The sequence below is a fragment of the Ictidomys tridecemlineatus genome, chromosome 11 (assembly GCF_052094955.1).
Source record: "Ictidomys tridecemlineatus isolate mIctTri1 chromosome 11, mIctTri1.hap1, whole genome shotgun sequence".
NCBI classification, from domain to species: Eukaryota; Metazoa; Chordata; class Mammalia; order Rodentia; family Sciuridae; genus Ictidomys; species Ictidomys tridecemlineatus.
The window spans coordinates 7458067-7483923 of record NC_135487.1 but is presented as its reverse complement, the minus strand read 5'-3'; the positions used below and the strand labels follow the sequence as shown (position 1 = coordinate 7483923).

General features: G+C 61.1%; 1 long non-coding RNA gene across 2 annotated transcripts; it reads left to right on the top strand.

The window, feature by feature from the left end:
- Window positions 1–6425: 6425 nt before the first annotated feature.
- On the top strand, window positions 6426–21434 carry LOC120890894 (uncharacterized). 2 transcript variants are annotated; one of them, XR_013427406.1, is made up of 4 exons: window positions 6426–8679; window positions 10284–10393; window positions 14211–14309; window positions 19732–21434. It is a non-coding gene; the product is annotated as an uncharacterized LOC120890894 (long non-coding RNA). The 2 variants fall into 2 exon arrangements; XR_013427407.1 differs by having other exon boundaries at window positions 10284–10410.
- Window positions 21435–25857: the final 4423 nt, after the last annotated feature.

Here is a 25857-nt window from a genome sequence, read left to right as displayed (position 1 = left end):
CCTGCCCGGCTCACGGTGCATGGAGCACTTCCTGTCATGCCTCTGTCTGTCCAGTCAGAGATGGGGGCAGGAGAGGGTGTCACCACTGCTTCTATACCTGAGGAGACTGGGCACCAGAGAACTGACCCCCGAGTCCAGCACAAGCCCAACCCAGCGGCACCAGGTTCCAAGTGCTCAATTGTACTGTGCCCACCCTAGAGGGCAGAGCCGGCCCTATGTGTGACTGTCACAGGAAGTCAGATCAGCCTGCTGTGAGAAAAACATTGTGCTGTCCAGCGGGGACATCCCAGGCTCTCTCTGGCCAGTGGGGTCAGTTGAAGCCAGAGACGGCAGACAGGGGCTGCATGTTCCCTCCATATTTATTGAGCACTTACTATGTATTGGGCAATGACTCTGCTTTCCTGGAATATGTCATCTAGGTGGAGGAACTAGATGAAGAATCACACCATCACCAGCATGCTGTCACAGGTACACAACACGTGCTACTCCGAGTTTCATTTACATAGATTTATCATATTCTTATGAAATGGAAACTGTTATTTCCATTTTTATTAACAGATGAAACAAATTTAAACAGAGAAGTTCAGCAACTTGCCTGAGGCTATGCAGCTAATGAGTGGTATCTCCTTAGCCACCAGGCACTTGATCTCTAAATTAAACAAAGAGTGAGCACAGTAGAGTGCTCCTCTGACCAAGGTAATCAGGAAGGACCTTTCTGAAAAACTGACTTTGGAATTGAATGGTGAAGAGGATCAATCCATTTCCCTGGGGGAGTACATTATAGGAGCGTCAAGTTCAAAGGCCCTGGGGTGGGAATGAGCCTATTTACAGATCAGAAAGGCAGAGCAGCGAGTAGGGAAGTGACTTGACACCAGCTGGGAGAGGCAGACAGGTAACCCTGCATCTCCTGAGGTCCTACTGTGTGCTCTGCCCAATATGCTGTAGATGCTGGGGAGCAGATGTGATGTCAGTTTCCTTTAGGAACCTTTGCTCTTTCCATCAAAAGCTGGATGGGGTGGGAGTCTGGCACCAGTAGCTGAGGTTATGAAGCCAGACTTCCTGAGAGTGGCTGGGTGGACAGAGTGGTGACCATGTGCTGTGGACAGTGACGGTGGCAATGACAATGGGTGTTTGCTGGGGCCTCGTGGCTGCCAGCTCCCGAGCTGAGAGCACAGGCCCCTCTTGCCTGGGCAGTGGCCTCTTTGGTGGGTATGACGTCCCCACTTCATGGAGAACAGAGCAGGTCTTCAGAGGTGGGCTGCCTGGGTCAGCTGACCAGGAGGCGGGCAAGGCTGGGCTTCAGGCTCGGCCTGAACCAGGTGGGCAGGATCGAAGACGGTGCCTGCTGCAGACAGAGCAGGGGAGGACCCACGGGCTCCCAGGGGTGGGAGGTGACCAGGACAGAGGCCCCAGGACTTCTGTGGGTGGCTCTACCCCCAGGCAGGGGGAAGGGGTGCTGGAGTCTCTGGGCCGCTTTGGTTAAGGGATCAGAGGAGGTTAAGTGAATTTCCTCTTAGATTTCGTGGTGGCCACCTCCAGTTGACCTTCTGTGGCATTGTGGGACATTCTGTGCTCCTCTCTTGTGATTCATGGCTGCGCCAGTCGAGGCTGGACGTTTGCGTGAAGTCAGGGGACGGAGGCAGAGGCAGTTCCTCCGAGCACCACTGGGTGGCAGCATTGTCAAGGCGGTCCCCAGGCTGGGCGCCTCAGCCAGGTTGGTCGGGATTTGAAACCCAAGACGCGTCTCTCTCAGTTGCTGGGGGGCTGAGGCTGGTCCTCAGGGGCTGGTTTTGGAGGCTCTGGTAACACAGGGACTGCAGAAAAAACTTAGGAGCTGGGTCCTCTAGGACTAGGAAGGGCTGGTGGCCTTTGGGGTCCAGGAGCTAGACCCCGTCCCTCTCTGCCTCAGCGGGGGCCCTGGGCCTTCCCTGAGCCCCCCTCCCCCCTCAGGCCTCCAGTGAGCACAGCACACTCAGGCAGATCCCATCCTGATCTCCTGGTGAGTAATGACTTGGCCATTTTTTTTTTCTCCCTAAATTAAACCTGATCTTGTGTTGACGCTGAACAAGGAGAATAATGAAGAAGATTAAGATGAGACGGCATTCATTCTCCTCCAACAAAAGCCAATTAGCTGTCAGCAGGATTACTGCCCGGAGCCAGAGCTGCTATCAGCTCTGCAGACAGGGTCGGGTAGGGCTGGGGATGCTTATTGTGCTTCAGCTAGGGTCAGGAGGTGATGCAGCAGGAAAGATTTCAGTTAGATATAAGGAAGAACTTTGCCTGGTTGGGGATGGGGGCTGGAGCCAAGGAAGGGGATGTGAAGAGCATGGAGTCATCCACGCAGAGGATGCTCAGAGGTCACGGAGGGAGCCTCCACGGAGCCGGAGCCCTGCATGTACAAACCCCACGTTTGCTTCCTGAGGCCCTGGACCCCCTGGCCATGTCATTGCAGGCCACTTGGGACCCTTTCTGGCCTTTCTGGGGTCACTTTTGACCAATGAAACTGTCTGCAGTGGTCGCCAGCCCCCTCGCTGCTCTGCTTTCCCTTCTCTCTTCCTCTCCCAGGAATCAGGGAGGCTGAACCGCCGCGGCCTCCCTGGAGGCTCCACTTTGCCATCCCAGGTGATGGAGGGGGAGGCGGAGGCCCAGAGGGGCAGGTCTCAAATGAGATCCTGCAGCTCTTGCTGGGGGCCTCACCAGGGCTCTGGCCCTTCGCGCCCATGGCTTCGTGCCCTGGAGGGCGCTGGGCGCTGGCGGTGACCGAGGGAAGTCGCGGGGCCCTCGCTCAGTTCCCGGGCTCCACACGGTCCTCTGAGCGCAGCAGAGGTGTCCCCGAAGTCCAGCTGGACAGCTCTGAGGGCCACAGCGCGGGCTCGGTGTTCAGAGCCCCGATCTGGGTGGCTTTATCTGAGCCTCTGAGCACACCTGGGGACGGGGACCTGCCATTCCCCTCCCAGAGGCTGAGGTGAACTGAGGCTCAGAGAGGTGCGGCCTTGACCTGGACCACACAGCAGGGCTCGCCCAGCCGTCACCCTGGGCCTCTCCTCAGCAGGGGCTGCCCCGGGTGGACCGACCGCAGCCCTGGGGGAGCTTGGAGGAGGTGCCTTGGAGCTGTGGGTTTTCTGAGTCCCACCATCATCCCATCTTGGCCTGGGGACAGACCTCTGGTCATCTATTCCAGCATGTGTTGAGCACCTTCTGTGTGCTGGGCCCCTGTTGTGGGCTGAGGGTCCATCGGGGAACCGCGAGGCCCCCCTTCCCAGGGAGCTCACAGGCTGAGGCGGAGGCCGGGTCCCCGTTTTGAGCTGAGCCAAGTCACTCGGCCGTGGGCGTCCTGTTCCCTCATCCAGAGACGCGGGCGGCCCTGGTTCCCACCTCCCAGGCTCGAGCCACGTGGATGACGAGTCAGGCTGCACGTCAAGGGGGACCCGGGGCTGCTCAGGCAGGAGAAGGGAGAGGGACACCTGCGTGACAGTTCAGGAGGGCAGGCGGCAGGCAGGAGGGACCCTAACCTGGGCCTCGGTCAGGGAAGGCTTCCTGGAGGAGGTGGCCTGTGCACTTGGGCCTGAGGCGGACCACAGCCTGCTCAGGAGGGGTGGCCCCACCTGGCCTTTTCCCGTGGTGGCCTGAGCAGAAGTCTCTGTCCACAGGGACCCTGGGTGGGGGTGGGAGCCTGGGAGAGCAGGCGCTGGCGGTGGCGGGAGGCCCCCGAGCTGCAGGGAGACAGAGACTTCTTTGAAATAAAGAAAGAGGGGAGAGGCAGAAGGGGCGGGGAGGAGCGCGGTTCCTGGCCGGCGTTTCTGGGGGATTCGATGTGGCCTCCGTCCCCTCCGAGTGGGATGATCCAATATCTTAAGGCAGGCGCCCCTCCTGACTACCGCTGCCTCTGACCCGCAGTCGGCTGCGTTTGACATTGTCCCAGGGAGGGAGAGGCAGAGGGGAGCCTCAGCCCCCAGATCAATTACTCTCCTCTCCAACACCAGAAAAATGAATTATTCCCTGAAAAGCAGGCTCCGCCGGCGGATTCTGCACTGCGGAGCTGGCGCAGAGCTACCAAATTGAATCTGGTCTTTGAGAGGCGTTCAGACCAGGTGGAGCGGGTGTCGGGGTGTCTGGCGGCCTCGGGGCTTCGGCTGGTCTGGCTGGGGAAGCCTGGCTCAGGGAGGAGGGGTGGGGGGCAAGAGGTGGCCCTGCTGCCCGCCCCAGGGGTCCCCGTGCTCTGCAGACAGGGGATGGTTGGGTCCCAGCCCGAGACTCAGAGAGGTGAGGCTGCTCCTCTGAAGCCGCACTGGGAGCTGGTAACCATGGCAATCTGTCACCCACATGTCCCTGTCTTTTGGGTCCTGCTGAAAATGTCCCTGCATCCTTCCACCCTCCCAGGGAACCCCACATTGAACAAGGGGTTGGAGATTTTCTGCTCTGGAGCACTGGTGCTGCCTATCCATAGCTGGGTCACCTGCAGCAAGTAGCTTACCCTCTCTGGGCCTCATTTTCCTGATCCAAAAAGCAAGGCTAATTGTCATCCTGGTGCTGGTTGCCACTCTGTCGGCTACAAACCACAGAAGTGCAGGTCAAAGTGGCTGAGCCCAGCAAATGTTGGGGTTCATGTAACCAAGAAGCCCAGTCGAGGTTTCCTTCAGCTGGATCCAGAGGCTCTGCCATGTGTGCTGAGAACTCAGGTGTCCCCTCTGTCCCTCGGTTCTCGGTGGGTGGCTCCATCCCAGGCAGGGTCACTGCAGACAGGACTCGGGACTCCCAGGCCACATCTTCCAGCTGATCCGGTGCCTTCCACCTCTGAGCCGGTTCCTGTGGTGACGGGGTGGTCCCAGGGGACAGGGCCATGAGGACCACGTGACTGAGATAAGGGGGAGATGCCGTGGGGCTCACGGAAGAGGGTCTGGTCCCGGTGCACGGTGTCCACCTCCCTGTCCTGGCCTGGCCGTGGAGGGCAGGGCTCTGCTGGCAGTGACCACTCCCACCCTCCTGGCAGGAGGGGGGTTCCCTGGCAGACCCCTCCTCCCTCGTGGTCCCCAGAGCAGATGCTCGTTGGCTGGGGGGGGGCGGCGTCTCCCATGTCCCCAGCATGCGGCGGGGAGGGGGTGGTGGAGGGGGGCTTCTGGGAGGCGAGGCTCGTCCTCGGGCCGCGGTCCTGCCAGGCGGGAGGTCTGGCTGGGAGAGGGCGGGGGCTGTGCTCGCCGGGATGCGCTGCTCAGCTCAGGTCACCCCTGCCTCCTCGCACCTGCCACGCACTGACCCTTGAGCAGGGAACTTTCCGGGTGGTCAAGGCGACCTGGCCAAGCTCTGTTACCTCCAGGGCCCTGGGTGTCCACTTCATTGCTCCCCAATATAAAGTCCTGTTGTGACATCGCAGGTGCCTGAGTGTGATCCCTCCAGAGAGCTTCGGACCCCCACCCTCTGCCTGGACGGGTGTCCAGGGGGGAGGAGGAGGAGGGGGAGGAGGGGGACAGGGAGGAGGAGGAGGGGGAGGAGGGGGGCGAGGGAGAGGAACTCACGAACACACCCTGCCCTGCGCCTCCAGGTGCAGATGGCCGGGCTGGCCGAGTTGGCGGGGACGAGCCCAGTGTCCCCTGAGAGCCAGCTTGCTCCTGGTTTCCCACCTGGGGTCCGGGTGACGTGGGTTGGGGGTGCAGAGACGTCTCTCTCCTGTTTCCCTGGGGTGGAGACGGGGAGAGGAAGGGCTGTCACGGAAGGTGCTGGAGCCGGGGATGAGCCGGACATGGGCTCTCGGGTCCTCAGGTGCCTTGTCTGACGGCGGGGCCCTGCCCAGCAGGGGACAGCCTTCCTGGAGGGACTAGGAGTTGGGATTCTCAGAGGTGCACAGACACCCAAGTCCCCAGCTCAGGCCTGGAAACCAGTGCCCTGCTCCACCCCTCCTGCTGTGTGGCTCCAGGTGAGGCTTCGGACCTCTCTGAACTTTGGGCATGTCCAGGCAGGACGCACAGTGGCCAGGGTCAAAGTCTTCCCGCCTAGGACACCCTCCCCTGGAGCTCTGGGTGTGCCCTGGACATTAAGGCTTGGAGGTGATGTAACCAGATGTGGGCTGGCCTCTTTGGTTGGACACCTGCCCCGTCTGCGAGACCTGGGGTTCCAGGCCTCACCTGGCACGGGGGGCTTCTGGCTTTCTCTGGACCTTTGTTGCTGGGACTACAAGATGGAGCCACTAACCCTGCCCCCCTCCCCTCAGCCCTACGTGTACCTGGGTGGGGGTGCACAGACACCCCCACACCCACACACACCCACACACACCCACACCCCACACCCCCACACCCCCCACACCCCCCCACACACACAGCCCCCCACAACCACCCCCCCACACCCCCACACACACAGCCACCCACACCCCCCCACACCCCCCACACCCCCCACACCCACACACCCCCCACCTCCTCAGTGGACCACCTGGTGCATCAGGACCACCAGGGCCAGCTCCCCCAGCTCCTGGACCCTGGGGGCCAGCACACACTGGCCGGGGCAGAGCTCCTCTGCCATCCGTCCAGTACCCAGAAGGACCGGGGGTCAACAACCAGAGGCCCAGAGGGTAGCCACCAGAGCCCAGGGCTGCACCTGGGCTTAGCTGCATGGGGTGAGGGTTCTCCGGGGCCGACGGACCGGAGGCAGAAAAGGGACCTGACACTTTTCCTTTGGGGGCTTCCGTCCCCCACCCTGGGCCTTGGACACCTTTAGAAACGGGAGGCAGAACCTCAGGGGAGATTTGGGCTCCTTAGGTTATCTGAAGTGACCATCTTTGGGGTGAGGATTTCAGAGCCAGGTGACCCGGAACCGAGGCCAGGGGACAGATGTGCTTCAGCACCACGGACAGCACCCCATGGCCCTCAGGGACCTGATGAGCAGGATCCCCATGGGAAGGCTCCACAGTGACAGGTGTGAGGGTCCCTGTCCCCAGGGAAGGCGAGAGGGAGGCCCACAGCTTATCTGCCAGAGCAGGGCCGGCCAGGAAGGCCTGGCTGCCCTCGGCCTCATCTGTCCTCATTTTGCAGGTGAGAGATGCAGACTTGGCAAGGCGAGTCAGCGAGAGGACACGTCGGCCCTCGGAGCTGCCTGGCTCCAGGGTCCCGTCGGACTGTGTTTTCCAATCAGAGGGAGAGGCACGGCCTTCGCGCCCCGTGGCAGTGCCAGTCCCGACGCCGCGGCTGGCGTCTGAAGCTGGGAGTCAGGGCGGGGTCTGCTCGGGAGCCGCTGGGCACGCACCCAGGAAGCTGGGCAGTGTGATCGCCGACCAGAGGCCGTGCGAGTCCCCGTGGGAGCTGAGGGTGGGCGTTGTGCCCCACCTTGGGGACCTTCCCTGCTCCCGGCTCCTCCACCGAGACCTAGAATTTGCTGCTGGCTTTTTTTTTTTTTTTAAAGCACTTAAAGAACAGACCAGAACTGATAGCTAAATTAGACCCGCTGCGAGCGCCCGTTTAATTGAAAACGCCATCTGTAATTTAACGTCAGAGTCAGGGCGTTGTTGTGGCCGCCCCGCAGGCTGGGCTCATTTCACAGTTTCAAAACCGACCGGGAAAGGCGCCAAATGGGCCGTGGCTGGCTGTGTCCGGGGGCCACTAATAACTTCTCTGGTCCCGCCAGGGACTCCGGCTGGGAGCTGGGACTTGGCAAAGCCACGTTTTTCTGGTCCACCACTTACCAGTGATGACCCAGCCCAGGGTCACCATCTCCAGGGGGCCTTCCGGGGGTGCCCGGGGCTGTGCTTCCTGGTCTCTGGCGGTCCCTTGCTCACCCCCTGAGAGCTACCACGCTGGCCTCTCTCCCATGGGCTCCTCAGGGACTCCTTGGCACCTGGTTGCCCTCTTGTCCAGGGGTAAGAGGCCATGCCTTCTCTGTCTCTCTGGGCCCCCAAATTCCAGCTTAAAGTGCTTTGTGGAGGGAGGGCCCCCAAGTCGCCCCGCAGACCTCGGCCACTGCCTGCCCATCCTTGTGTTCTTCTGTGGACCCCTCCGCCCTGCGCTGTCCCCTGACCCCCTCTTCTCTGGGGGTTTCATGCTGCCTTTATTCCCTCAGCCCCGAGAAAAACGCAGAAACTCGCTCCTAATCAGGAGGTTTCCGTCTCCCCAGGACTCGGCCTCCCGCCTGCTCTGGACTTGTTAGGGGAAATCGTCTATGGACATTGGTATTGATTTGCATAATTCAGATACAATGAGGAGACAGGTCTTCTGGAGCGGCAGGTAGTGGGGCCGGCTAAGCCTATCCCACTGACCTCGAAGAGTTTGGAACTGGGACTTTTGCGGTCACCAAGTTCACAGCCCCTGTCCTCCACCGAGCCCTGCGGACATTGGTCCACGGAGCTTTATCCCCCCACGAGGTCTCCAGGAACAGGAAGCCCTCCACCCCAGGCATCTCCTCGCTGCCCCCCATCTGGAATGCTGACCGCGAGCTGCCCCCGGGGACCCGCCGGGATGAAGGGCCGTGGGCTGTCCTGGAGCCCAGGGGACACGGGGACCCTGCGGTGCCCGAGGCCCACCATATGGAGCAGGGAAAGGACTTCAGGGTGGCGTCGTCTTGACATTGGAGAAAAGAAAGAAGACGGAGCGGTGCTCAAAGCAGGAGAGCAGGAATCGGTGTGAGCCGGGTGCCTACTCTGAACTGTGCCTCCGTGTGTTGCACCTGTGATCTGGTCCTGTCCCAGGAAGGCTACTGACGGTAAGGGGGAGGGGGACATTGCCGTTCACGATGACCACACGGGGGTGGGGCGGGGTGGAGCACCCCTCATCAGGACAGCTGTGTGGAACGGGTGAGTTTCCTGGGAACGGGGAGGTGGAAGATTGCTCTCACGTCCACCCCGCCCCCACGTGACCCTACCACTCTCACACGGCCCAGAAGAGTGGCCATCACCAGAAGCCACCTCCAATTTCCCCAGGGAATAGTCTCCAGGCGCCTGATTTACTCGTTGGCTGTCACCGAGGCCCTGAATAATAAGGCTCTTCCCGCAGGAAGGATATTAGAGGCCGGGACGGGAGGGGACAGGGCAGCGTGATATTTATTTCCTGGGCATTTGCTGCCATGAATCACGCGCCTGTCTCTAACCTGCTCTCACACAGCTCTGCGGGCCCAGGTACAGGCCCCAAGACACTGTCCCCGTGTCCCAGGGGCTGGCTTTCCTGGTGATGGGTTCCAGGGCCTGGCAGTGATTCAGGCTGCCTGTCAGGGACATGGGGGACACGTTTGTGTCCTGGGGATGCTGAGCGAGGGGAGGACCAGCCACCTGCGTCTGGGGGGGCCTCCAGGGCTCATTCATTCACTCAGAACATTCACCGCTCCTGCTCCTGCCTGCTGGGCCCGAGGCCGGGGCTGCAGAGGGCTGAGCCGCCCGCCTGGTCCCTGTCCTTGGGAGCTCAAGCCATGTCCCTGGCAGCTCTGAGCACTGGCCAGGCTGCGATAGATTCCTAGGTCTCTGTGCTCCCCTCTCCGCCATCTTCACCCCAGCCAGGCCCCGGCCACTTGATTAAAGGAGCCGTCCAATCCCTGCCTGCTCTGGTCTCCCCGCTTCCACCCCAGGAAGCCCTCCCCTGCTCAGCACCAGCCTGGGCGGCCCTCCCCCGCTACTCGTATCATCTCACTTAACACCCCCTTTACGGAGGAGGGAACGTGCCCGGGGCGCCCCTGAACTGGTGGGTCGCAGGAGCGGAATGGCACCAGGGTTCCTGTCTCCCTAGCTCAGCCCTCAGTGACGCTGGGTGGTGGCCACGGCGGGAATGTGTACGCCCTGGAAGTTGGCAGAGGCCACGTCAGGCGGCCCTTGGATGCCAGCCCCTGGCTGCGCTGACCGAGGCCTTGCTCTGGGGCAGGACAGGTCAGGTTGGGGCAGCCGCCAAGAACCTGGAAGAGCAAGATGACTTGCCCCAGGGGTGGCGGCCTCAGCCCGTTTGGCACTTTCACCATCACGAGGAGTTTAAACTCCGCTGTGGCCCCTGCGCCCCCCTCCCTCGCCCAGGTTAATGACCGCGATAAGACCTTGCTGCTACTGGGGGTCTCGCTGGAGGGTAACGGTGCGGTTAAGGGCGTGAGTAACGGCTTCTCACTGGGCTCTGAGCGCCAGGCAGGACTCTGGCCTGGGTGGCGCAGGGTCCCCCGCAGGGACCTGAGGTGTCTTCCAGGGTGCACTCTGTGTTGCTGGGCTTTCTTCTTCTTCCTTCAACCCTTGGTCTCAGTGTAGAGGTCATCTCCTTGGGGACCTGGCCATCCTGTCTACAGTACGCGTCTCTGTCCCCCAGTTTTCTCTTAATTATGTCTCTTTCCTTCACCAGACACAGGCTCCGTGGGTGGGGGCTGAGCCAGAGGAGCAGTCTGTGACCCCTGATGCTTCTCCGTGCACTCCGGATCCCCGCTGTGGTTAGCTGTGCTTTGTCCCCGAAAGGTACTGGTCCCTGAAAGGTACTGGTCCCTAGTGTGGTGGTGTTGGGGTGGTGGGACATTTAAGAGATGGTGGGTACTAAGGTCATGGGGCACCACTGTCCCCTAACACAGACCTTGTGCCCATGTAACGGCTTGTTATAAAGAGAACCTGGACCCTGCCTGGTCCCTTGTTTCCTTTCTCCCCATGTCTCTCTCCTGCATGTGCTGCCACAATTGTGACACCCTCCTCTGGGGAGGAGGAGCAGAGCCAGCACTATGCTCTTAAGTATAGAACTGTGAGCTAGAGCAACCTCTTTTTTTTCTTAATAAAGAACCTAGCATAAGGCATTTTGTTATGGCAAAGGAAAACCGTCTAAGGCCGTCCCCGATCTGGGAAGATCTGGCCCCTGCTCCTTTCCCCTGGCTCAGCGGCCCATCAGAGTGACAGGATGAGGCCGTGGCAGGTCAGGGTGAGGTCCCTGGTCATGGAGTCCGAGGCCTGACTTTGCACCCTGGCTCGCAGTTCACTCTCTAGGGCCTACAGTTGGGGGACAAAAGGGACAGTGTGGATCAGACAATGGGGCCCTCTCCTGCTGCCCCTCGCCCAGCACTCTGCAGCTCCCTACTCTCAGAGGCAATTTTCTTAAACACTCCAAATCTCCCTGACTTGAAAGAAAAAATCACTTTGATATTATAAAAACAATGTTTGCCATTGGAGAAATTTGGGAAAATACAGAATGGTGTTAAGACAAAAGCCAAAGTCGTCTCTTAGATGCTAGAGCCCGGCTCTCGGCCCTTTTCCTTTCCAGAAGGAGTCCTGCCCACCTAGGCCCGGACCCCGCCTCCTCCAGTAATTATAACTAACATTAAAAGTGCCTCCCGGACCAAGTTATTACTTCCAAGAATAATAGTCTCTGTTACTACAAGAAACTAATTAACAGCATGCAATGAGGGGGAAAAATTCAATTAATTAGTGGCTTAATAAGCACTAGTGACGACTCTGGGCCCAGCTTGGGCCTTGGGGTAAGAGGGATGGGGACCCCCAGAGGACCAGGGGAGGGGGCTTCAGAGACTGGGTGACTAGGGGCTCGGAATGGGTGGGGTCCCACAGGCTCCCCAGAGGCTGACAGTAGCCCAGAGGAGGGATCCGGGTCTGTTTCTGGGAGGTTTCTGCGGGGCCTGGGGGCTGGGCTCTTGGCCCACCCGTGGCATCTGGGGTGTGTTTCCAGTCTCAGGGTGCCCAGGGGCATGGGGAAGGGCCTGCTTCTCTCTGTTCTGGGGCTGGGTGGGGAGGGGCCAGGCACGCAGGGACCTCCTCTCCCTGGAGCCCTCCAGATCCCCAGCCGGAAGCCCCACCTCCAGCCTGGCGCCAGGTCTGGTGGCTACCACCTTGAGGTAGTGGTCCCTCCCCTTCCTTACCCTCGACATCACCCACTCTCACCTCCCACCATGCCCTCCCTGGGCTTCTGCAGGAGCCTGCCCCTGCCCACACTTTCTCCTCCTGCCATTCACTTCCTGCGACCTGACCCTCGCCGTCCTGCTCCTGGCTGGGGAGCTGAATGAGGACAAGCCCCTGCTCCAAGCTGCGGGGCCTTTGAGGTCTGGCCAGCACCCCAAGCTCACAGCACCCAGGCTCACAGCAACCAGGCTCACAGCACCCCAGGCTCACAGCACCCAGGCTCACAGCACCCCACTCACAGCACCCCAGGCTCACAGCACCCCACTCACAGCACCCAGGCTCACAGCACCCCACTCACAGCACCCCAGGCTCACAGCACCCAGGCTCACAGCACCCCACTCACAGCACCCCACTCACAGCACCCAGGCTCACAGCACCCAGGCTCACAGCACCCAGGCTCACAGCACCCCACTCACAGCACCCCACTCACAGCACCCCAGGCTCACAGCACCCCACTCACAGCACCCAGGCTCACAGCACCCCAGGCTCACAGCACCCCACTCACAGCACCCCACTCACAGCACCCCACTCACAGCACCCCAGGCTCATAGCACCCAGGCTCACAGCACCCAGGCTCACAGCACCCCAGGCTCACAGCACCCCACTCACAGCACCCCAGGCTCACAGCACCCAGGCTCACAGCACCCCACTCACAGCACCCCGGCTCACAGCACCCAGGCTCACAGCACCCAGGCTCACAGCACCCCACTCACAGCACCCCAGGCTCACAGCACCCAGGCTCACAGCACCCCACTCACAGCACCCCGGCTCACAGCACCCAGGCTCACAGCACCCCAGGCTCACAGCACCCAGGCTCACAGCACCCCACTCACAGCACCCCACTCACAGCACCCAGGCTCACAGTACCCCGGCTCACAGCACCCAGGCTCACAGCACCCAGGCTCACAGCACCCAGGCTCACAGCTCCCAGGCTCACAGCACCCAGGCTCACAGCACCCAGGCTCACAGCTCCCAGGCTCACAGCACCCAGGCTCACAGCACCCAGGCTCACAGCACCCTAGGCTCATGCCCCACCCCGCCCTCCAGCTCTCAGTGCCCGGGTGCCACACATGCTTGGAGTTCTGGGGGTGAGGCCGTGTAGACTTGTCCCACGCTGATGGCTGCAGGCTCAGGGCTTGGATTGCCCAGGTCCCACCTGAGGTGCCCAGGGGTTCCTCTCAGGAGCTCCCATTGTCACATGTGCTTGTAAGATCCACAAATGCAGGCGATAGGAACCACAACCCGTCCAGATCGTCGGGGATGCCAGAGCAGCCACGGCGACCTAGCCTTATGCTAGGTCTTTACTAAGAGAAGAGGTTGCTCTAGCTCACAGTTCCAAGGACTCAGGAGCATGGTGCTGACTGTGCTCCTCCTCCCCAGAGGAGGGTGTCACAAAGCAGAGGGGAGGTTCCATGTGTCCTCAACGGGACATAGGAGGGCAGGTCAGTCCCTGAGCCTAAGGAAGGAGCACTCCTACCAGGCAGCCAGGACTAGGGCGGGTCAGGACACGAAGTGGGGGCAGGGCCAGGGCCCAGAGCAGGTGCACCCTAAGGTGCTGGCCTGGAGGCTTGACACACTGCGCAGGAAGCCAGCAGCCTGCCGGGGACATTTCTGAGTGCAGGATTCGGTTCTCACTGAGGGTCCTCAAAACAGGAGTTCAACATCCTTGAGGGGACATGGCGTAAAAGTGTGTGTGTGTGCGCGTGCGTGCCCACGTGTTCTGTATGTGCGTGCGTGTGTGTGCATACACTCCTTTCCCAAGGGCGATCATGTGGAAAGGAGTTGATCCGAGTCCTGTGTTTGGACATGCCTTAGTTTCCTACTGTGCTGAACTAAATATCATTAATAGAGTGGCTAAACAGCACCCAGTCATTAACTTGCAGCCCTGAGGTCAGACGTCCAAAACGGATCTCTCTGGGCCAACATCAGGGTGACAGCAGGCTGTGCTCCCTTCTGGAGGCTTTGAGGGGAGAATTCTTCTTTCCGCCTCCTCTAGCCTCTAGAGACCACTGCCTCTGTGTGAGTCCCTGTGCTGCAGTCTGTCTGGCTCCCGTCTTCTTTTCCTTCCCTATGATTTCATTGCCATTCCCCTCCCCATCTTAATCCGTTGATTGGCAGCCTTCATTCCCATTTGCCGTTACCTAAGGTATTCACGAGTCTGGAGATTAGTGTGCACAGGTCTTCAGGGCCGTGTTCTGTGGACCACATAGAGCACACACCATAGACCACCAGTGTGTCTGTGTGAGGACAGGCGTTCCTGTGTCTCATAAGGCAGAATACATTTACACATATACGTGGACATACATGTATGTGTGTGCAAATGCACATGTGTGTCTATTTCACTCTGTGGTTCTGCAGAAATCATCTCTTTTCTTTCTAGAAAACCGAATTACAAGATCTTGACGCATAAAGAAAGGAGTCCAAGAGTGCACAGCCCAATCCAGACAGGCCAGAAGGAATTATTACAGAAGCGTGTTAGGTAGGTAATGAAGATATCTTTGCCCTGTGTTTTGTGATATTCGTCAACTTCTTAAAGTGTGTGATTTCTAACACTTTTTCATTCTTCAGAAACACCAACTTTCAGGCCTAATTTTGCATGGTTGAAAAGCCCCCACCAGGCCCCGCCCACCCGCCCCACCAGGCCACGCCCACCCTCCCACCAGGCCACACCCACCATCTCCACCAGGCCCCGCCCATGCCCAAGCCCCGCCCACAGGGTCCCTGGACTCCAGGCCCCTCTAACCTGGGATACTTATGCGCTGCTCTTGCCCAGGCCCAGCACTCTGGGCCTGCCCATGCGTGGTAACGCCTTCCCTGCTGTCCTTAGCTGGCCCAAGTGGCCCTCTGCTGGGTCATCCATCGCTGGTGAAATGGCCTGTTTCGCTCCCAGCCCGCGGTGGAAGTTCAGCCCCGTGACGTCGCCTGTCTTGCTTACTCGATGCTCCTGTTGGTGATTAGCACAGAGTCTGGCACACAGTTGGCGCTCAGTAAATACACACACAGTGAGAAGGCAAGCGGAGGGGGCTGGACGGTGTTGGCGGGGGGGAGAGTGCTTCTGAATGAGACACCTGTCCCAGGTGGCCTTGTCGACAGGACCTGGAACTGGGCTCAAACCCAGAACTTTCTCTTGGCCAATATCCCCCCCCCTGCCCCCGCCCCCGCCCCCGCCCCCGGCACCACGCGTTCAGGCCGACGGCCATGGAATGGGCGCCAGGTAGTGGGTGGCAGGGTGTGTGTCAGCACATTCTGAGACAGGAGGTTGGCGAAGACTAGGCTGGCTCGGGGGGTGATAGCGAGCCACCTCAGGCTGACGTGGCCTGCCCCCGTGGAGGGTGGAGGACTCTTGGCTGCGACTTGCCTCGGTCAAGTGTCTGAGGGATGGGGGCTCCTGACCTGGGCCCGTGGGCTTGGGCCGTTGGTGAACCTGCAGCCCGTTTCTCCCCACTGCCTCCCAGAGCCGCCTGCCAGGCAGCTGCTGTGGGCACGGAGCACTCACTGAATTTATGACTTTAATTTATGACAACTCTAATCCCATTATGGGTTCCCTTTTGTCTGCAACCTGCACCATGGTGAGTTTAATTACGGCCGTTTGAGATTCCTCCCACCCAGAGGACCTTGCCTGCTCATCCTGGGGGCCCCTCCGCAGTTACTGGAGGGATTTACTGGCCCTGGAGGGGCGTGTTGGAGGGGAAAGGGCGGCTTCGGCCCCTGAGGCAGCTGCACTGTGTGACAGGCAGAGTGAGGCCCTGTGAGTGGCGGTGAGGGCTGCAGCTGTGTTGGGCGAGCAGTATGCAGCCTGCACAGCTGTTCAGATGGCCCTGGGCTGTCCTGGGACAGCAGGGCCCTGAGCCAGGAGGAGGAAAGGGAACTCAGGGAAACCAGGAACCTTGGGTCGTGCTTAGTCCCTGGAACGCCCCTTCTCTGCGGGGGGGGGGGGGGGGGGGAGTTAGGGCGGAACCCGGCCCTGTCAAGGTGGGAAGGAGAACAAGGCCAGAGGACGAAGGCCAGGGGGGATGGAGGAGGCCCAGGACCTGGAGCTGGCCTCCAACCAGAACTTGTCTTGGTTCTCAGGGAGATCTGAGGACAGCCTCGAGGTTGGAAAGAGAGACCCCGTGTCTAGCCTCGGTTTCTTCATCTGTCAAATGGGCACGAGAGGCCACCAGCCCAACTTCTCCCGCAGCTGGGAATGGGAACAGAGTCCCTGCCGGCAGCCAGGGATCCAGGACTGTGAGGGGTGGGGCCACAGGGAGCAGCTTTCCTAGCTCTGGGCCTCAGTCTCCTCATCCGTGATTGACAGGTTAGAGCCAGACGGCCTCCAAGGGTCTTTGCAGCTCAGACATTTACAGAGTTGAAGAAGCAGGAAGTCTTCCTGGATCTGAAGGAAGTGGGAAGGCGGAGCATCTTGCCGATCTGCGGACCCCAAATCCTGCTTCCTTAAGAATGGACAAGAGTGGGGAGGGGCAAGGGAGGAGGCGGCCAGTGTAGATGCCCCCGGGGCAGAGAACACGGTGAAAGTGAGTGAGGCAGAGGGGTGAACAATAGGGAGTGGTGGGGACTATGGCAAAGTGGAACCCCCGAAGGAGCAGCCACTTCTTTGCTAAAGGATCACTGCTGTGTGAGAGTGCTGATCCTGGGTGGTCCGACGGGCTCAGCCTTTGCAAAGGTGCGCATCTGTCAGAATCAGAATTGGAACTAGTCTCACTGATTTGGAGTGAAGACCAAACAAACGGATCGGCAAAGCGCTCGGGTCGGTGTGGTCACGACTACTGTGACTCCTGCTATTGTCCATCTGTACAAGAGACCAGGTGTCTTCCTTCCCTGCCCTCCACACACTGTGGGGGGACAGGGTGTCTAATCACTGGGGTGCACTTGGGGTCCTGGGGCAGTGAGCTTCCCGCCTATTCAGGGCGGCCGAGGCGGATGGGCAGGTTTTGATCTGGGGAGGAGCAGTGGCCAGGCGTGAAGGGAGCCCACGGGAACCCTGGCCACGCTGCATGGGGTGCCCCTTTACCTGGGGGGATGCTCTGAGCCGCAGACACACGTCTGGAGGAGGGATTTGTCAGGCTTCGCTGGGCTGAGACTGGGGGCTGGGGACAGGGATGACACATGGGGCGGGTGATGGCAGTAGGAGAGGGAACCCAGTGGGGGCCTAACAGCTCCCCCACAGTGTCCAAGGACGCGGAGGGGGATGGGGAGCAGGAGCGGCAGGGAAGTGGCCGCCAGCCCGCTCAGTGCCCAGGGCTGGCGGACAGAGGCACATGGCGCGTGTGACGTGGCGTGTCCACGTGGGGCCCGTCCACCGGCTGCCCCTCCCTCCAAGGCGTGTCCTGGTGAGCCCCGGCGGGCCTGGATCATGCCTCTCCTGATTCGTGAGTTCCCGTCCCGGGTCTGTGGAGCGCCGGCTGCGGCCCTCGCCCTCGCTCTGCCTGGGTTTCCCACTGGGCAGCGGTGATCCTGCTGCCCCTCCTGCCCCGAGGCAGTCTCAGGGTCCGTCCTTGGAGGACTGTCGTGGGGTGGAGGAGCCCGGCCTCGTGGGCTGGGCTCTTGGCGGGTTCGGGGATCCTCAGAGGTGATCCTGTCCAGCTCTCGCTAAGGCCCCGAGGCCGGTGGACAACTGCTGCCCTTTGCTCGGAAGGGGACACTGAGTCCACAGGGCGTTCCAACACGGGGCTGACCCCTCTCAGGCGAGGTCCCCAGAGCTGGCGGCACCTCCCACAGAGGCCCCATGGTGCTCATGGAGCCCAAGAGAAGGGGCAGGCCACGCAGCAGAGGCCGGCGGGGAGGCAGAGGGACGTCAGGAGGGGAAGAGTGGACACAGGCCTGCTGTGGAGGCAGCCGGGGAGGCCTCGCAGCTCGGCATTGGGTGGTGGTCCAGGAGGTCGACGAAGGGCTTCCTGGCCTTGTGGCCCCACAGTCTCAGGGGACGGGGGCCAGGCAGGTGACCAGCCCCAGGGACCAGTCCTCTCTGGGGTCCTTGGAAACAGATGCAGCCGAAACGAGGAGGCTCCAGGGGGGAAAGGCGGAACTGGGGAATTCCTGTGTATTTTGACTTTTGAGAACAGTATTTAAATGATATGCAAGTTTACACCAGCCAGCGCTGTTCTGGGGGCTGGTGGGAGCTCAGGTGTGATACTTTCCTTCCATTCTCCTCTGCTCCCTGGGGCCCCCAGCCCTTTTTATTTTTTTGTTTAGAGACAGAGTCTCCCACTAGTGGCGTAGGCCTTGGGAAGGTGCTGAGGCTGGCCTTGAACTTGCCATCCTCCGCTCAGCTGCTGGGATGACAGGCATTGGCCACTGTGCCTGGCTCAGACTGGTTTCCCTCAGCCAGTCGCATGACAGGGGGCGCGGGGATGGAGCGGGGGGAGCCCTCGCAGGCTGGGGTGCTGGGGCCTGGGGCCTGTGCAGCGCTGAGCCCCTGGATCCTGCCAGGCCACCGGCCCCCCAGCTCCCCCTCCCTGTCCCCTCTTCCTCTCTGGTCATGGCTGCAGCTCACCCTGGCCAGCCTCCCACCACCTGATCCCGGGCTTCCAGGCGCTCCATGCCTTTACCTCTGCCCGGCACCAGAGCCCCTCTCAGGAGGACATCCCCTGTCCACTCCGTTTGACTCTGTCCCTGCGTCTCGTCCCCTGTGTCATGAGTGGCCCTGAGATGCAGGCCAGGCGGACCAGACTTCCTTGAGATCTGTGTTCCTTTTCCTCTGAAGTCACTCCCTGGGAGAGGGGAACTGGAGCAGCCACGGCCACGGCCACCAGGCCCTGCCATGGGGAGGAAGCATGGGCAGAGGAGGGGAGAGCGAGAGCCTGGCGAGGGATGGGAGTCTGTCCTGGTGGACCCTGGGGGCTCTCCTGGGATCCTGGGTCCCGTCTCCCCATCTTCCCTTTCCCCTGGTGTGTCCCCGTTGCCATCTGCCACGCAGCCCTTGCCATGCCATTTGGACTTTCATCCTCAAAACTCTGAGTTAAAAAACCCTTTTTCTTGGTGAGTAGCCTGCCTCGGGTGTTTTGTTATGGTAACAGAAAACAAATGAATGGGATCTTCTAAAGGCAGGATGATCCTACCTTGTCTGGCCCACAGCTCTCTCAGGGCTTGGGGGCCCCTGGAGTGAACGCTGTTCTCCAATGGCCCAGGGCATGCTCAGCCCCTTCCTGGGTCTCTGGCCTCCTCTGACTTTTCTACCACCCTCTGCCACGCTCCTTGCTGACCTTGAACCGGCCAAACTCTAAGCAGCCTCGAGTACTTTCCTGTGCCTACCCAGTTCTCAACCCAACCCTAGTTTGCGGTTTCCTTTTAGTTATGGAAAACTTTCAAACAGATTCAACAGGAAAGACAGTTCGACCCGCCCTCTGCCTGTCCACAGAGCCCACAGCAGTCAGTGCCGTCCGTCCACAGCCGACCTGCTTCCCCATGACAGAGCCAGACGCCTTGCCCTCTGGTCCGCGGCTATTCCAGCATTATCTCCCGAAGATAAAAACTCCCCAAGAAATCAGCTCTGTTCTCTTAACATCACCCTCAGATTTCCCCCATCGGACCACACTTTTTTTAAAAAAATATATATATATATTAAATACTTTTATTGTATGTGGTGCCGAGGATCGAACTTAGCGCCTCGCACGTGCCAGGCGAGTGCTCCACCACTGAGCTGCAGCCCCACATTGTGTTTTAATGGCAACATTTCAGTTTATTGAGTATTTACTTGGAACCCCACAGGCTCCTGCCTGTCTCCAGAGGCACGTGGCTTCCGAACGTAGTTGAGGATTGTTTTATTTTACCCTCAATTACGGCTTCTGCCCTGTTGGGTCTGTTTTCTTTGAAAGCAAGCATGGTATCTAGGTAAGGTCTTAACCGTCTCTGTCCTCCTTCCGTCTTCTCATGGCTGTTTTTCTGATCTCCTCTCTCTGCAGGACGGTGGCCCTTCTGGAGCGTCAGTAGTGACCGATCTGTGGTTCGCCCCCTCCCCGACGCGCCGAGGCTCCACGCGCCGAGGCTCGACTCACAAGCCTTCGACTCACAAGCCTTCGACTCTATGACGGTGCAAAAGGGAGACACATTGGGTGGAAACTCTTTTGAATTTTGAACGTTGAGTCTGCCCCTTCCCTGGGCGGGGGATAGGTGTCAGATCCTCTCTCTTGGCGTGGCCAGTGCCGTGAGCCAGCCAAGCAGTCCCCAGGCCACCGGCCAGCAGCACGGCGCTGGGTGCAGTGCTCAGTACTTTCCGTGAGTTGCAGCGTTTGACCGTGAGAGGCTGAGTCCTGAACGTGCCCAGCGCGGGCTGCTGAGGGCGGTGGGCCTGGCTGCGCTGCGCTGCTCTGGGGTCAGGCCTGCAGAAACTGAAGAGGCTTCCCTTGATGGTGAGGTTATTATGGGCTGCACCCCAGCGCAGTCGAGGGGCAGGAGCCTTCTTGCCCCCCTGGTTATGCACCTTGCAGTCGCTGGCTTGGTTCTGGGGTGTCTTGAACACTGCAGTTGTTGGTTGGTTTCTTAAGTCTTGTTGAGTCTGTGGGTCGACCAGTCCCCGCCCCGCTCTGTCCTTGCAGAGGACACATGGGGAAGATTTGAGGTTCCTGAATCCTGACATTGGGGACTTAGACCCTGTCCAGCGATTCCCTCTTCCCTGGTGGTCCCTGGCGTGGGGAGGGCGCCAGGGGCGTGCACTCTGCAGCTTGCTGCTGGCTGGAGCCTGCCGGAGGTGTCTTTGACCGTGTGCGCCTGTCCCTGGCTCCCGAGAAGGTGGCACCAGAGGCTCTGTCAGGTGCAGGGCAGAAGGGACACGTGGAAGGCCGTGCGTGTGTGTCCCCTGGTTAGCTGCCTGGACTGGAGCTCCACGGTGCTGGCTCCTGGGGCTCGGGCTTGGGGACGTCTCTCCCTGCCAGCCCACCTGCCTCCTTAAGATGCAGATCCCCGGGAGCTGGCCCCGGCTGTGCCCGTGCTCGTTCTTCTGTGGAATGGGGAAGATTGGAGGTCCCTGAATCCTGAGATTGGGGACTTAGACTCTCTCCAGCGATTCCCTCTTCCCTAGTGATCCCTGAGGACTGCAGCGGCTGCCTCAGACCTGGGTCCCCCTCCCTGGCCGACCGGGCCTGGTCACCTGCCTGCCCGGGGCTCTGCAGAGCTGGGCGCACCATCCTGCACCCTGGGGTTCCTCCAGGAGCCCCTCCTCATGTCCCCGAGCTGCGCCGTCTGGGGAAGCCTTCCCCTCACAGGCACGCCAGCCGTCCCTGGAGCATGGAGCCGGTGACAGCTGAATTCCGCTTCCCCAGAAGGCGCAGGGCCTGGGCTCGGCCTCTCCAGCGCCACCCGCACCCCATCCACCTTGGTCTGGCCTGGTGCCCACAGCAGAGCGCGTGCTGCGCACTGCCGCCCAGAGCTGCCCAGAGCTGCCCGAGGGCCATAGGGGACAATAGACAATGGGGTGGTACACAGCGGGGACAGAAGGGGCTTGCTCGCTGGAGCCCACCTGCACAGTGGCCTTGCAAGGTCACCTGCTACTGGCGTCCCTTGCAGTCCATGACCATGGCGTTGGTGGGGATGTCCCCTGCTGGGCCCTGGGGGTAGGCCACTGGGCCTGCCTCTCCAGGAGTCCCTCGAGCAGCAGGGGGCTGGGGCTGGCGAGAGGCAGGGGAGGGAGGCTGGGGAGGGAGGCTGGGAAGGGAGGCTGGGGAGGAGGCAGGGGAGGAAGGCTGGGGAGGAGGTCGGGGAGGAGGCAGGGGAGGAGATCGGGGAGGAGGCCGGGGAGGGAGGCAGGCTGGCCTTTTCTCCTAATGCTATTCAAGGTTGAGAGTCACTTTCACTCCGTGTGAGCCCCTGGATGTGGGGGTGGGGCACGAGGGTCCTCTCCTGAGGCCTTAGGCCCCTGGCAGAGGGCCTAGGCCCCACCCAGGGCCTTCCTGGTGGCGTTGTCCTTGACGATGCTGCCAGGCCCACCGCTGGCCGCCCTGCCCTGCCCAGACCCGCCTCTGGCAGCCAAGGCCCAGGGGGAGCCGGCAGCCTGTCCCTGTGTCCCCCGTCTCTCCTCTGGGTGGAAAACGGGAGGTCGTAGATGTGGCAGGTTCATTAACTAGAAAATACAGTCCAAGCCCACAGATGGAACTCAGTGACTGGCACAATCACATTTTTTATGGCTTTGCTCTTCATGGGTGAGAGGGGGTCTTAGTGTCTGCGGGACGTGACTCCCAGGGTCCCCCTACCGTGGCATTGCTGGTGGCCCTGCTGGCCTTGGCTTGACCCGGTGTGGTTCTGAAAAGTCCCCCTGGGGTGGGTCAGCTCTGCAGGGTCCAACGAAGGCTGGAGGGCAGGATGGAAATGGAGGCCCAGAGAGCTTCTGTCCCTTATCAGAGGTCATAGTGGGGCTTCGGGGGGCGAGTTTTCATGGGGTGGGTACTGGGGATGGAACTCGGGGGCACTCGGCCCCAGAGCCGCACCCCCAGCCCTGTTTTGAATGTTATTGAGAGTCAGGGTCTCACTGGGTTGGATAGCGCCCCTCCATTCCTGAGGCTGGCTTCAAACTGGCGATCCTCCTGCCTCAGCCTCTGGAGCCACTGGGATGGGGTGTGAGTTTTTAAGGATTCTGCAAAAAATATCTGAGACTTTAAAATATTTATTGTCCACCAAATGGGAAAAGAAAACTGCAAAGTTTAGATGAATAAATGTCAACTGTCTACAAAATTGAACAGGAGGCCAGCTGCACTGATCACTGTGTTTGGTGTATCCGTGTGTCACCGCTCGTGACAGCAACTCCTCAGCGGCACCTGTCACGCGGTCGGTGTTCCCGAGCAGGCAGAGCCCAGGCGGGGGCGCGGCCAGCTACCCGTTAACCAGCACCTGGAGCCGGACAATTCCAAGAGCAGGATGTAGAAGTGTTTTATTTAATGGGGCGTTGGCCCATCTGTGCGGAAGCAGGGACCCTGACCGTCCTGCACCATGGGCCTGGCCGGTCCACCTGCCTGGGCGCTGGTGCGTTCACCCAGGGCCAGCCTGGCACCTTCACCACGGCGAGGAGGAGGCGGGCAGAGCCTGGTCCCTGCACCCTCCTGCCCCTGCCTCGGCAGCCAGGGCTTCACAGCCGGCTGCCACCTGCCACCAAGGAAAGTCTCTGGAGTCAGACTCGGACTGCAAGCCAGTGACCTGGGCTGTCGGATCAAAGCCACAGGCTTGACCCGGGGACTGCAAGGTCCTGGGAGAAGGCTACTGGGCTGCTGCATTTGGCCTGGCCCTGGCCGGACAGAAGTGTCTTGAAACCACCCCATAAAAGAATGCCCACGACTGGACCCGTGGCCTCTCCCCAGTTCAGCATGAGGTCTTTGGTTCTGCCGCGAGACGCTGTGTGACCTTGGGTGAGGCACTTTTCCTCTCTGAGCCTCAGTTCTTGACAACTGAGAGGAATGGATCGTCCCCTTGAATTGTGGGAGCAAGAAGAAGTCTTGTCAGCGAGATCTCCCACTCTATGGCTGAAAAGAATGAGGGGCGGAGAGAGGCATCTGTCCTGGAGAGGGGACGAGAGGCCGGATAGATTCCCACCAAGCAACCCCACTTCCCATTGCCGTTTCCCCTCCCCTCCCCTCCCTCCAGGGCATTACCCAGACCCCCCTCAGGAGGGGTCTCTGCTGTCCCTCCCCCAGCCCCGAGTGAGCGCTGGGCGTGGAGCAGACCTGGGCTGAGACCCCCGGCCCAGGAGGGTCACCTGCTCTGATTCTGCAACACGGAGCAGAGGCAGCGGTCCCCTGGCCGCCAAACCCAGGGCCTGGGTCTCCCCTGGAGAAGTCACCCTCCTGCCTGTCCAGGAGAGAGTAATGAAACCCGTGGTTTGTCACTAAGACCACTCCACCCGAGAGAGCCGGCAGGGCCCGGTCCTCCCCAGGGCTGTGGAAGGGCACTGCCCGGTGCCAGGATCTACAACGCCCCCAGCAGGACCCAGGCGGGCCCAGGCTCCAGGTGGCACCTGCTGCCCTGGTAGCTGGCCTGGTCTGGTCCCTGCTGTCCCCACACCTGCCTCCAGTCCCCTCCCCAGTGCTGATTGGCTGGATGTCACAGGACCTCAGGGCCGAGGCTGTCCTGGGGGCCTGTCCTGGGCAGGCGGTGGAGGGAGCCGCAGGGTGTCTCCACGTTGGCTGCTGCCTCTGCAGAAGGTTCTGGTCAGGGCTGAGCCCAGGGTCCCCTGAGTGGCTGAGGGAAGGACCTGGGGATCATCACAGGGAGGCCTGGTGTCCCCGCCTCCGTCTCTGCTTCAGGCCAGAGCGAGTTCCTAGGTGCCCGTGGGTGCGCTGTTTCCCGGGGAGCGCCCAGCGGCCCGGCCAGCTCCCCTCGCCTGGGCCCCGTCCAGCCTGGACATCTCCACTGGACACCCCCAGGCCCGGGCTCCCACGGCGGATCAGGCCTCCTGACCTCTCCCACGCACCTCCCCCCCAGTGTCCCCAGCCGTGGTGTGAAGGGGGACGTAGGCGGGCCCCGAGGTCTCAGGTGGCACTCGGTTAACGCAGGGAGGCAGCGGGGTCCTGGGGTGGACGGGGCTGAGTGGGGGGGTGTCTAGAAGTCGGGGAGCCGCCTCTGAGACTGATGATGGGACAGAGCTGGTTTGTAAGGAGCCAGAGGACGAGGACTTGGCCTGAGGGGACTTCCTTGGACCCCCCTGTGAGGGTCGCTGAGTGTCATGGGGGGGTGTGGCTGGAGGAGGTGGGATGGGCCAGGCTCGGGGTAAGGGGGACATGTTTGTCTCTGGAGCCTGGAGGCTCTGCTTCCTGTCACCGTGATGTGAGCCGCTTCCCTCTGCCACACTGTCCCCTGGAGCCGGAGGAAGGGAGCCGCCCTCGGTGACGAAGACTCTGGAACTGTGAGCCCCTGAGTAAACCCTGTCTCCTCCGCAGTCCGCTGGTCGGTCCCTTAGTCCCAGCAGTGAGAACGCATCGGGCAGAAGGGACTCCATGCAGAGGCCCGAGGCTGGTTCCAACCCTCATCCCTGAGCTGGGGGCCAGTGGCACCTCAGGGTAGAAACAGGAGTCCACGTTCACGAGACGCGTCCCCTGGACCAGGTGGGAGGGACAGACACCCAGAAACCTGCCGGCAGGAGTGGTCCCTCTTTCCCCAGTCAACCTTCAGGAGGAGGCAGTGAGAGGAGGCCACCCCCCCCCCCCCCGCAGGACACCACCTCCCCCCCGGGCCCATTCTGGAATCTCATCCTGTCACTGTGGGGAGGGACAGGGTCAGGTTCGGGGGACAGTGTCTTCACCTGCAGTCGGAGCGCCTTGTGCCGCGGCCTGAGGGCTCTGAGCTGAGGTGGCTGTGATAGGGGAGAAGTGTGCCATTTGGGTCAAGGGACAAGGGACAAGGGCTGCCCCACTGTGGTCACCCGGGAGCCCTGGGAGAAGCTTCCAAACTCACGTTCTGCTTTCTGCCTGGTGACTGTGGGCCTTCCTTGGTGACAGCGTTCACGCCAGGACGGAACGCACCCCTCCTGAGACTCGGGGGCCGGAGACGCAAGAGCAGCAGCCATGAGGGGGGGCCTGTTCCCTGCCCCGTCCCTTCCCCGGGCAGCCGCACCATCGCTGCCGATAGACCCAGTTGAGCGGTGAGGCCGCTGCTGCCCATCGAGGGTCTTTGTTTTCCTTCTGTTCTGGGACTGAACCCAGGGGCGCTGGACTGCGGAGCACACCCCAGCCCTGTTGTAGATACTATTTAGAGAGAGGGTCTTACTAAGTTGCTTAGGGCCTCTCTAAGTTGCTGAGGCTGATCCTCCTGCCTCAGCCTCCCGGGCTGCTGGGACCACAGTGTGTGCCCCGCACTGGCTCATCAGGGGCTTGGCTGCTGCCTCCTGTGAAGCGGCCCCTGGCTGTGGCTGTCTTACAGGGACCCTGGCACAGGTGTCCCCTGGCAAGCACCTGGCCTCTCCCTGGAGCTGGGCTGGCTGTGCGCAGGGAGGAAGCGGGGCCCCAGGCCGAGGACAGCGCCGGCACGGCTCTCTTCTGCACGGGCAGTGACTCCCTCCCAGCTGCTTCCTGGAAACACCTGGAACTGCAGGGTGATCCCCCCCCCCCCCC